Below are 8,269 nucleotides of genomic sequence, written 5' to 3'. Positions count from 1 at the left end.
GCATCTTTGTTTTTGACGGTGGCTAACGGCGGTGGTTTTGATGGTTCTCGGATCTGCAGAGAGAGAAAGAAAAGTTTGGGAATTAGGAGTTATGAGAAAATAATTTTAGGTGAGGGAAGTTAATTAGTTTTTAGGGAAGTTATTTTAGGAAAAAGAAAATAAAAGAAAAATAATAGAAATATAAGGAAAAGAAAAGAAAATAAAATAAAAATTAGAAAAGGAATATCATGATTGGCTGCAGGCGAACGGTCGCGTCTCTGACGCAAGCAACCGTACGCCTCGCCAGCTTTTTTAATTTCAAAATTCAAACTTCCCCCTGATTTTTTTCTCACTTCCCTCTGACCGGGTAATCTTAAAGACTTAGTAAAAAAACGAAATTTGCGGAACGTCTGGGTCAAAGAGAAGAGCCTATCACACTTGTGCATTTCCACAGACGATCAGAATTTTCAAAAATCTTTTTAGGTTTTAGAAGTATATATATATATTTTTTTTGTAAATTCCCATAATTTATCTTAGACGAAATGTACTATTTCGATATGAAATTCACCAAATTAGGTTTTATATTTGTAATATTATTAAATGGTGGATAAACATACTTTAATTCCTAATATGTATATGTATGTGTGTCTCGTGTAATATCAAATACCTTAAGTACTTAAATATTAAAGAATAATCTAGAATGGTTATGGAATATGGCTTGTAAATTTAAGGAAAATTCTAGAGAATATGTGTAATGTTTTACTATTTGCCATTTGTCCAAATTTTTAACCACACGTTTAATTAAATATTAGGAAATACTTTTATGTATTAGAGCTACATTTGTTTTCTCCTTGTTTTTGTTTTCCATCCGGCAAAACCGCCGTTCATCTCTTCCCCAACCTCCATATCTATTTTCTTCCAATGTTGATCAATATATATATCGATTTGATTGTGTACTCATAGCGTTGAGGTAACTTTCTCTTACTAATCTTATTCTATAGTATGAAAGTTGATGAAATATTGAATTGAAAGGTTGAGGGATTTTGTTAGGCTGTGAGGGAGGAGAATGGTGACATGAATTGTTTTGATTTATCGCTAAATATGTGATTACTAGATAGATTATTGCATGTTTTGATCTATCTTTTAAAAACTGGTGAAGTCTTAAATGAAAATTGAAAGTAAAAATTAGGTTTCTGGTTTTGATAGTTAGACGTTCAATCTATATGAAGTTTATGGTTTATGGGATGATTAAAAGTGAATTGATACAAAATTTGATTTTAGAGGTTTAAATCCCCTGTTTTTCGGTGACTTGTTCTGAATTGTTTAGCATGTTTAGGACAGTGAAAACGGTGGTTTAATAATTTTTAAAACAACATTGATGTATCTAGTAGTGCCCTGAATAATTTGGAGATTTTAGAAGTTCCGTTAGTATTTATAATAATTGGTTTGAAAACATTGACAGGTCCATTTCTGATAGTCTGTGGGAAAATGATAATATCTCCCAAATTATTATTAATTTTTGGATGAACATTGATGCATTTTAAACTAGAGATCTTGAGGTGTTTAAAAACATAAGATCAAGCATCTAAATCCTTCCGAATGAATATAGAATGCGAATAAGGAATCAGTCCAGGACAACTGTTATTTTAGAAAATTGAGAATGAAGGGAAGACTAAGATGATATAAAAAAATAAATTTATTTTTGAGTTTTATTCAGGAAATTATGATCCAGGGTAATAGTGTGTGATTTGGTAAATTATTTAAGGAGTTTCGAAGCAAGATTAGAAATTTTAGAATATTAACCACATAAGTATTTACATTCTGGAAATAGTGGCATGGATAGTAACATAAGGTTTGATAAATTTATTAAGATAACTTAATGATATAAATTAATATGAATCTGATATGTACTTGAGATAATAATATAAAGAAGGTATATAATTGATCTTGGAATTTATTGAAGTCTTTTGGTATTATTAAAGAATTTATGAAAATAATCCATGAATAGTATCTTGTGAATAATAACAAAATAATTAGTGATTTTAATTAAAAGGGTTAATGAAACAAAATGGATACATAGTGAATATATAGAATAATTAATGACATAAAGAATGTATAGAATTTATAATTAATATGAGTTACTTGTGAGTAGTGCATAAGGCGGAGGATTATCGACGGTGGTAAAAAGATAGGATAAGGATTGGAAGTAAAAAGGTGCAGCAAAGTGACTGAAACATAAAGGTGTTCAAAGGGCTTATGCTCATAAGCCCGCCAGGTAGCATGCTCAGCACTTAAATGGCCTAATTCTCTTATGTGCTTTAATGTGATTAATATGTGACATATTGTCTTGATAAATTATTATTAAGTTTGTGATAAAAGACTTATGAATTAAATATGAAAATAAGATTAGTTGTTGAATAAATTGGTATCAGCTATGAAAAAGAGTAGAATGTGATTGTGACTGTAAATATGACGTGATAAGTGTGAAAATGACTTTTTTTTTAAAAAAAAAGTGAATATGATAAATTATATATGTTGATGAGGTGTATATGTCTGACCTGTCAGTGATGATGTCTGTCTATCTGTGATATGTCTGATCTGTCTATGTTGATGTGTTACGTTTGAAACTGTCGGAAACAAAGTATACTTGACTGTGTTTATGCCCCATGCTTGAGTGTATTCTGTGGGTACAATTGGCATGCCATAGGACAGCAGCGCTGCATTATCTGTGATCACTCGTCTTCTGGATAACCGAAGCGAGGATCGTCTCTGATCTATCTCTGAACTCTCTGTGATTCTGCACCCTAAATGGGTGGTCTGTGCGGAGTCCTCTTGAGGACAAAATCCGCGTCTGCATCTGATTCTGAGATTCTAATTCTGTCTCTGATCTGGTCCGTGTACCCTAGTCTGTCACTGAGCACTTAATGGGGCTATATGTGTTTGATTATGTGAAAATGCTGATGATTAATATACATGTTAATGTGTGAATAATAATTGGTGATATATTTTACTTTGTATTCTATCCTATTGGTTTACGAAGAGATGTATGATTATAAATCAGGTAAATTCCATGAGATAGAGGATGATGACTATTGATATGTTCAGTGATTGATATTACTCAATTGTTGGTTTCTGGGCAATGTAATGGTTATAAGGGAGATGCTGCCTAAATTATGTTAGGAATAAATAAAATGATAATAATATGATAGATGTGGTAATAATTGGTAAATAACATAATAATAAGAATTGTTAGAATTTTAAGTTGTATGATTATTACTTGAAGAGGATTTTGGCTAAAGTGTTGAGTGTGCTACAGGTTAGTTCGCATTGGAGAGTACCAGTTGATGTTTGTTCATGTCTGTCGCAGCGCTGCATCCTTGGTGGGTCACTGTGCTCTATTAGAGATAGATCTTTTGAATTGTCAGTTGTGGCATGTTAGAACTAAATTTTATACTAAGTTATTTTCGCTGTAATACTAAATATTAATTAATAATTTAATTATTTGGTTTGAATTATTCAGAAAATAAAAATTTTAAATTGCCAAACTTGACGGGTGACATTACCTATTCGTCCTGCAGACGTTGGGTTGGGGGTGTTACATTTTTTGTATTTTCATAAAAAAAACTTATTCATGTTATTTACACCTAAATGTTTAAATATTCTTGGGAATTAACTGGCACAATCAACTGATCGAAAATTTTACCCTATCTACCTGACCCAGTAATTCCCGAAGAATATTTAAACATGGCTTACTAGGCAATAGTGGAAGGTGTGTGGAGTGGAATTTTTTCCACTTCACACAACTCCGAACTATCCTTAAACACTTTCACTCTATGACCATTAACAAGGAACGGAACAGAGTTAGCATTGACTCCCTGAATTTCCACTGCTCCATGCGGTCGAATGCCAACGATTGTGTAGGGCCCTATCTACTTGGACTTCAGCTTCCCAGGCATGAGCTTGAGCTTTGACTGAAAAAGGAGTACTTTCTGCCCGACCTGCAGCTCCTTGACCCGAAGGTTTTTGTCGTGCCAGAGTTTGGTCCTCTCCTTATACCACATGGCTGAATCATATGACTCCAACCTCAATTCCTCTAGCTTCTGTAGTTGCAGCTTCCTCTCTTCCTCACAGGCATGAGCCTTCATATTCATTTCCTTGACTGCCCAATACGCTTTGTGTTCTATCTCCACGGGCAGGTGGCACATTTTTCCAAATACCAGTCTGTTGGGTGACATTCCTATTGGTGTCTTGTAAGCGGTTCTATAGGCCCAGAGGGCATCACCCAGACGCTTGCTCCAGTCCTTTCTTGAGGTATTCACCGTCTTCTCTAGGATGCCCTTGATCTCTCGATTTGAGATTTCAGCCTGCTCATTTGACTGAGGATGATACGGAGTAGATAACCGATGGTGGACTCCATATTTTCTCATCAGTGCTTCAATCGTCCTATTACAGAAGTGAGTCCCTTGGTCTGAGATGATCGCTCGGGGCACGCCATATCGGTTGAATATATTGGCCTTTAGGAACTTTGAGACTTCCTTCGCGTCGCATGAGCTTGTAGCCTTGGCCTCCACAACAACCAATATATACGTATTTGCATACGAGGATGGGAATGGGCCCATGAAGTCCATGCCCCAAACATCAAAGATCTCGCAGACTATTATCGGAGTCTGTGGCATCTCATCTCTCATAGAAATCCCTCCAGTCAGTTGGCACCTATTACAATTCTGACAGAACTCATAAGTATCTCTATTCAGCGAAGGCCAGTAGAAACCGCTATCTAGAACTTTCCTTGCCGTTTTCCTTGGGCCGAAGTGGCCACCACACGCTAGTGCATGGCAATGGTTCAGTACGTCTCTTTGCTCCCACTCTGGAATACACCTTCTTATCACTTGATCTAAACCCATCTTCCAGAGGTATGGGTCATCCCAAAAGTAGTACTTGGATTCACTTTTAATTTTCATCCTCTGGGCCCTAGTGACTTCTTGTTCAGCAGGTAGTTTCCCAGTAACTAAATAATTCGCCAGGTCAGCGAACCAAGGCTTGTCATTCGGCTTGCCTTTCCGTTTCTCTGACTCCTCGGGCCCAATTAATGCTAACACTGCTACCCATCTTATTGGTCCAGTGGATTTCCCTAAGTAATATAAGTTCTCCTCTGGAAAAGCATCAGGGACGGCTTCCTCATCTTCTCCCTTGGTAATCCTGCTTAAATGGTTAGCCACTCTATTCTCGGTCCCTCTCTTATCTCTGACTTCCCAGTCGAACTCTTGCAATAGCAGCACCCATCGGATTAGCCTTGGCTTAGATTCCTTCTTGGCCAGGAGATATTTAATGGCTGCATGGTCAGTGAACACTATCGCCCTCGACCCCAGTAGATATGGTCGGAATTTTTCAAACGAGTAGACCACAGCCAGCATCTCCTTCTCGGTGGTTTCATAGTTCTTCTGGGCCTGGTTGAGCGTCTTTGAGGCATAAAATATGACATAACTTTTTCCTTCGATCCTCTGGCCCAACACTGCTCCTATTGCAAAGTCACTTGCGTCGCACATTACCTCGAAGGGGTAATCCCAGTTGGGCGAGCGGATTATCGGAGCTGTGACCAGACGATCCTTGAGTAGTTGGAAGGCCTTTTTACACTTATCATCAAACTCAAACTCCACATCATTTTGCAGAAGTCTTGTCAGGGGCTGGGCGATTTTTGCGAAGTCCTTAATGAACCTTCGGTAGAACCCTGCATGCCCCAAGAATCCTCGAATTTCCTTCTGATTCGTTGGGTGTGGAAGCTTAGAGATTACCTCCACCTTTGCTTGATCTACCTCGATGCTCCTCTCAGATACAACATGTCCCAGTATTATCCCTTCCTTGACCATGAAGTGGCATTTCTCATAGTTCAGCACCAGGTTCTTCTCCCTGCATCTCTTCAAAACAATATCTAGGTGCCCCAAGCAAATCTCGAAAGAATCTCCATATACGGTGAAATCATCCATAAAAATTTCTATGCAGTCCTCCAGTACATCCGAGAAAATGCTCATCATGCATCGCTGAAATGTCCCAGATGCGTTGCACAGAACAAAAGGCATTCTCCGGTAGGCGTATGTTCCAAAGGGGCAGGTAAATGTGGTCTTCTCCTGATCCTCTGGATTGACATAGATTTGGAAGTATCCACTGTAGCCATCTAGAAAGCAGAAGTATTGCTTTCCCGCCAACCTTTCCAGCATTTGGTCGATGAAGGATAGCGGGAAATGATCCTTGCGTGTGGCCGCATTGAGTTTCCGGTAGTCTATGCACATTCTGCACCCCGTGACTAACCTTGTGGGCACAAGCTCGTTGCGGTCATTCTTGACTATTTGTATTCCTGATTTCTTCGACACCATGTGGACAGTGGTGGGGCTACCGCAGCGGAAGACACGGAAAACAAATAGGTCCTTAACGGATCTATTTAGGTGATTATGCATTCGACTCCAATTTAATGCAATAAGCATAGATCTATAGATATAACATCAAATAAACACATAATCATGCATATTCGATGTAGATTCGATTGTTACCTCTTCTTGATCCATCATAGGATCGAAGTTGCTAGCTGCACCACCCGGAGATCCTTGGTTTATCGACCGTGAATCTTCCAACCTATTCTCTTGTCCTTGATCATCCATCCGTGTGGGCGGATCTTGAATAATCAATAATAGTCTTGAAGAGATCTAGGGAAACCCAATCACAAACTCGATATTGTCTTGATCTAATCCTATGAATTAGGATAGAACAAGAACAAAAACAAAACCCTAATTCTCCCACGTGCCAAGGCATGAAAACCGAGGCAAGGAGAGAGGGAGAGAGACGGCGAAGGATACTAGGGTTTAGGGGGAGGAGTGTTGTGTTTAATGGTGTGTTAGGGTTTTCACATCTCATCACTATTTATAATGGACTTGTTGGGCTAGGATGGGGATCCATGGAATGACTTAAGTGTTGCGCTCACCCATTAGATAAATTACTAATTAAATCAAATGACCCATGATTTAATATATTATCAATGGAATATTATTTTGTTCCACTAAAGAATAATATTGCACTCCCACTTAAATCACCAAATTACAAATAACTTGGGTCCATTTTATTTTATAATATTTCCCGCGTTTAAGATTATCTTGATCCGTCAATTTAATTCTTTTGTCTGCTACGTGACTAGAATTAAATTAATTCTCCAAAGAGTTTTTATAGTTTGAAACTTTATTTATTATTCGTGGAATAAATTCCAACTGCGCAGTTTTCTGAATAATAAATTCCTTTTTCAAACACCTCTTGGGGATCACCCCTTAGGGATTTAATCATACCACACTGGGCACGCGAATTCTATGAAATAATATTCCAATACCTTCATGTTATTCAATTACTACCACCCAAGATATCATGAACTTGAGTTACGTACAAACTCTCACATATTGATAAGTCAAAGCGGCGTTTGATTGAATAAACAATATTGATATTAATATCATAGACTAGAAAATACTAAACTTTCTGAAATATATTCTTACAGTAGATAGCAATAAAGAATACATTTCGAATTAGATCCTTTCAGTGCTTTACCACACCGGTGTTACTAATCTCTTCTTAGGTAAGAGAGAATTATCACAAACACCACAACCGTTCCAATAGGCAGCCAAAGCCCATATAGGTTTTGAATACGTTTTTCTTCTTACTAGATCTGGCCAAGTCCCCTACTGGAAAACTCATGAGGAGATTCATCGAATTTCCCTACTTGACCCTCTTAGTAAAAAGCCTTAGACTTGTTTATTATATTTCAATAATAAACCATTATATTATATTATTTATTCTCATAAATAGGTAAACAAGTGGACGTGGCGTTTCTCGTATACATGCACAAGCTGACTGTACAAAGGCATGTACGTTCGAAGCATCTTTTAGTATACAAACCCCAACAATCTCCCACTTATACTCAATGAATGCTTTCGAGTATACCTACCGCTTTATTGGCCTTGTGCTACACATTCACACACATTTTCTCCCACTTATACTCAAAGCAGGCTTTGGCCACTATGTACTCAAAACTATAATTATTTAAAAGAATCTACCAACATAGTTTTCTAGAGTACATAAAACGAAAATATACTTGTAATTTATAACCTTAATTCTTGCTAAGGAGCACGATTATTTGATCAAAATATTTCTAGGCCCTTTGATCCAGTGGAATAATTTTATGTGTCTTTTTCAAGTGCACTTATACATATTCCTCTATCAAAATCCATTATTTTGATCCTTCTGAATTTCTACCAAT

General features: G+C 37.2%; 1 long non-coding RNA gene across 1 annotated transcript; it reads left to right on the top strand.

Annotated features, from left to right (window-relative positions):
• The first annotated feature begins 839 nt into the window (after nt 1-839).
• On the top strand, nt 840-3,494 carry LOC125215912 (uncharacterized). Its single transcript, XR_007175320.2, has 3 exons — nt 840-949; nt 2,132-2,254; nt 3,296-3,494. It is a non-coding gene; the product is annotated as an uncharacterized LOC125215912 (long non-coding RNA).
• Nucleotides 3,495-8,269: the final 4,775 nt, after the last annotated feature.

This window comes from Salvia hispanica, chromosome 4, assembly GCF_029641045.1.
Source record: "Salvia hispanica isolate PSC_SH4W2 chromosome 4, Shi_PSC_v1, whole genome shotgun sequence".
NCBI classification, from domain to species: domain Eukaryota; kingdom Viridiplantae; phylum Streptophyta; class Magnoliopsida; order Lamiales; family Lamiaceae; genus Salvia; species Salvia hispanica.
The sequence above is the reverse complement of the archived record's forward strand: the minus strand, read 5'-3'. Positions and strand labels throughout refer to the sequence as shown.